Genomic DNA, 4,884 nt, shown 5'->3' on the forward strand with positions numbered 1-4,884 from the left:
ACAGGCACCGAGAGCATGGTATGAGAGGCTTAGCACATTTTTACTAAAGAAGGGTTTTGTTAAGGGAAGTGTAAACACCACCCCTTTTCTGAGGAAAGTAAGAGATGAGTTACTCATTGTTCAGAATTATGTTGATGATATACTTTTTAGATCTTCTGATAAAAAGATATAAGATGATTTTTTTAAAATAATGAGTAAGGAGTTTGAGATGAGTATGATGAGAGAGTTGTCCTACTTTTTGGGGTTTAGCATAAGATAATTGGATGATAGAACCTTTATAAATCAGGTAAAGTACATTAAGGACATCTTGAAAAAATATGAAATGGATAAAGCAAAACCAATAAATACTTCCATAATTTCTGATATTAAGATTGATAATGACTCAAATGAAAAATTTGTTGATCAAAAGAAGTATAGAGGGATGATTGAATCTGTACTCTACCTGAATGTTAGTCGACCTGATATAATGTTTTGTGTTTATCTCTGTGTTAGATTTTAAGCTGATCCGAAAGAATCCCACCTGACTGCAGTTAAGAGAATTCTTAGATTTCTTTTGAGGACCAAAAACTTATGAAACTGGTATTCTAGGCACATCACTTCTTTTGAGATTATTGGATATTCTGATTCTAATTTTGTAGGATGTAGGGTGGATAAAAGGAGCACTTCTAGAACTTACCAATTCGTAGGAAAATCTTTAGTTTCCTGGTCTAGTAGAAAACAAAATTTTATTACACTTTTTACTACTGAAGCTAAGTACATTTCCTTAGGAAGTTGTGTGGCCCAACTCCTTTGGTTAAAGCAATACATTCTAGATTTAGGATTACCTATAGGCATAATTTTAATCCTTTGTGACAACACTAATGCCATCTGCATCTCTAAGAATCCTATCCAACATTCAAGGACCAAACACATTGACAAAATGCATTACTTTATTAGAGACTATGTGATTAAAGGAGGCATTGAGTTACACAATGTGAAAATTCAGAATCAATTGGCTGACATCTTTACTAAACCACTAGCTTTTGACACTTTCAGCATCTTAAGGACCAAATTGGGTTTGATTGACATAAATGCATGAACTTAATGTTTACTGAATTCTGAATTTTCTGTTTTGTTTCTTTTTTGTTTTGTTTCACTTTGTTTATTTTACTTTTTTACTAGTTTTTGTTTCTCTTCTTTATTTTATTTCTGTTATTTTAGTTTTTCATTTTTTATTATGTGATCACTACTGAAATGATATTTTATGTCATATTTTTATTTTTTGAAAATTTGTAGTCAATATTTTACATCTCTTAATCTATTAAAGGGAGAAAACACCGTTGATTGTTTCTCTTCCTCTAACCTCCTTTAGTGGTAAAATTTCCTTTTCTAAATAAATGTCTATCTCAAATTAACAACTAAACTTTGTGATTGATATCTTTTCTATCTTGCTACAGTAATCTATCTTATATTTATAATGTTCAAAGTCTTTATATTACTTTTAGTTTTTTCATAATTTGGTCGTTGCATTTATCATATGATTTTGATTATGTTTTGTGATTTATTCCTCCTTATATTAGAGAGTGAGTTTTTTTTCTCTAATATCTAGAAGATATACTCATAACTGATAGTTTTTAAGAGTTTTAAAAAGGGATATAGCTTACAAAAAAAAGGTCAATGACGCCAAATCAAAAGATACACAATAACGCCAAATTGAGAAATATACATAAAGTGTATTAAAAATTAAAAGATGCGTAAAGTGTGTCATTCAATTGACAAGAGGCAAAAAATGAGCCCACCAAAAGCAAGCTCTCTTCTCTTTCAAACTTTTAAAACTTAGAAGAATTCATATGCCACTTGATATTTTCAAAGGCTTGATTTTTTATTTCGTGATTGTGAAAAATTACTTTGGTATGTTATTCTATAAGATATTTTTCCTGAAACCAAGTTTTGAATGGATCTCTTTTTCTTATCCAATTGATTTTTCTGAGTTTGGTCTTTTATTTCAAAAAGATGATTTTGCCTTGAGAGAAGTCCGAGCTAGAGTTAAAATGATTAGATATTCTACTATTTTTATATTTTGATGATGTTAACTCATTGGTCTTACAAATCTTTAAAATCAATCACTTAGAGACTTTATCATATTTAGGCTTTGATTTAAAAAAAAAAACTTTGCATTTGTTCTTTCTGCTTTTTCTTTCCTGGTTTTTTCCTCGTCCTTTTTGAGATGTCAAAAGAGGGAGTAGTATTTGAGTTGTTTCATCCTAATATTTTCACTTATATTCATTTTTTATTTAGTTTTGATTATTTGCCATCATCAAAAAGGGGGAGATTATTGAGAATCTATTTTTAGGGAATATAATTTTGATGATAGTAAACACTTATGTTTCTCTACAACTGCCTTGCCTACTATGGTTTTAGGTTCATAAGATCAAACTACAAATCAAACCAGCTCAAGATTGGATAAATTAGAATTGAGTCAGTTTGTAATATACGACATGCGTCTTTTACCTTTTCTTGAGTCCTTTGTAACAATGTGGGTCTTGATGCTAAGTAACCTTGCACACACAAGCTTGAGGGAAATTTTCTGACTATTTTAGAGTTTTTTTATTTTTGATCACATCATCCAGGATGATCAATTAAAAACATAAACCATAATTAGGACATCATGGTTAAGACAGCCGTAATTAAGTGCATCATCCTAGACGATATTAATATCAACTAGGACGATAGGCTCAAATTAGAAAGAATCTGCCTCCAAATCTATTTAGGCATCTTTTATTTTTGGACATCATCTAAGACATCATCCAGGACATCGTCCTAGATGATGCAGTACAATTATGCCTAAATTAATCTGGTAATTAAGGAAAGAAATTAAGGTTTGATTGCTCGATCATATTTTCTTGGACAATCATAGGATTGGCTGGGACGATCAGCTCACAAACCTTAGTTCTTCCTTGACGATTAAACATCGGCCTGGTTTTATTTAGGGTGGTGCTCTAGATGAATTGTATTGAATTGAACTAATCGGCCGAGACGATCATGAGATCATCCTGGATGATCAAGTTTTTTTTTTTCATCATCTAGACATCCTTTCAGAGTGATGTTCTGGATGATAATCAACATTTTGTACTAATCGGCCCGGAAAATCATGAGATCATCCTGAACGATCTAATTATTTTTCAGTCGTCAAGACATACATCCAGAGAGATGGTCTTGCCAATATTCGTTGAGTTGAACTAATCATACAGGATGATCAGTCGATCTTCTTGGATGATCTTTGACGATTAGGTGATAATTAGGGCTATTTTGGAGCCCTTATTTATAAGCTCTCTTGTTCTTCTCAAGAGAGATCTTTTACTACTGTCCTGACTTGATAGAGCCAAGAGGAGAGAGAGATCAGGGGAGAGAAGAGAGGATCTTATGAGGGAGAGTTTGTAAGGGGTTTCACAAAGGTTTCTCCAAGCAAGCATCATCTTATTCTCTGGTCATCATCCCTAGTTCCTTGGGGGTTTTAGAGAGGTCTACTTTAGTAACTGATCGAGGTTCTCTACAAGCTTCAGGAGGAAGCAAAAGGAGTTGGATTCTCTATCTCATCGGAGTTAGTGGAAAGGAGTCTTTGTACGGGCTTCTCCACCTTGTTGTGGGGGCAAAAGGAGAGACACTGTGTTGAGTACAATACTAATAGGAGAGGCTCCGAGGAGTGGACGTAGGTCAGGTTGACCAAACAACTATAAAATCTATTGTGTTCTTTCTTATTGTACTTCCACATTTAATTTTTGCACTTTTATTTCTAATATGAATCTTTGTTTGGTTGTGATTATGTTTTTTTCTTAAAGAATTTTTTTAATACCAATTCACCCCCCCCCCCTCTTGGTTAGTCCAATTTCAGAAAGATTATAAATGTAGTCCATGATGAGTTGAGCTTCATTAAAGGGTTTTTCAGTCATAATCAGATAGGTGACTATGGACAAAAGTGGAGTCATATTTATGTGATCACCAGCTTTAGGAATAATTGACATTCTCAAAACATGTTGGATGACTTGTGTATTTTATTTAGAGTGTAGGCCCTAGAAAAATGACTCACTTGGGAGACACCTCTAAGATTTTGATTAATTTCAATCCAATCAAAAATGACTTTTGAGGTCAAAATGTGGGCTTGAATCCCTTAGGTTCTCAGACAAAGAAAGTTACCTAAATCTTCCTTGGTAATTTCTACTTTGTGTTTCTAAACATAGGAAGTAATCCTAGAGTGGTCCTCATTAAATATCATGTTGGCCAAGAAGAATTGGAAAGCCTCTTTGTGGTAAGAAAATATGATAGTAAGAATGAAAGAAAGTTGAGTCGAAGCAAATAAGGGCATGAATGAAATGTGAGGATCACCCAGAATGAGAAGTCAAGAAGGGGTGATTTTTGTAGTAGAATTCCTAAAGTAGGCATCGTCATTCTCCTTAGATAGGAAGAATCCTTAGAAAGATGTGGACTTTTGTTAGAACTTCCAATTCCTAATATGAGAGCTCTAGAGGGGTTGAAATGGATATGAAAGTGAATGAAAATGATTTTAAAGACCCTTCTATTTAAAGGAAAATGATCTATCATGCAACCCAAAACTTGAATCATACATATGATTTTAAAATCATACGGGACGAAACTATTTTGGTACGTACGAATGGAAACGACCAAAAATGAAATGACTTTTAGTAAAATGCCATTTTTGAGGCATCTTTTCATATAAGCTTTTAAACCAAACGATTGAATTGATGAATAGGTGTTCATCTGAGATGATCAGAATATTAAAGATCATTTTAAATAAGGTTAGGTTCATCCCCCATAAAAACTGACAGTTGGATCATACAGATGAAGTATAATTTTGTACGTACGATCATCAATTAATAACTAACCATA

This window comes from Dendrobium catenatum, unplaced genomic scaffold (assembly GCF_001605985.2).
Source record: "Dendrobium catenatum unplaced genomic scaffold, ASM160598v2 fragScaff_scaffold_133, whole genome shotgun sequence".
NCBI classification, from domain to species: domain Eukaryota; kingdom Viridiplantae; phylum Streptophyta; class Magnoliopsida; order Asparagales; family Orchidaceae; genus Dendrobium; species Dendrobium catenatum.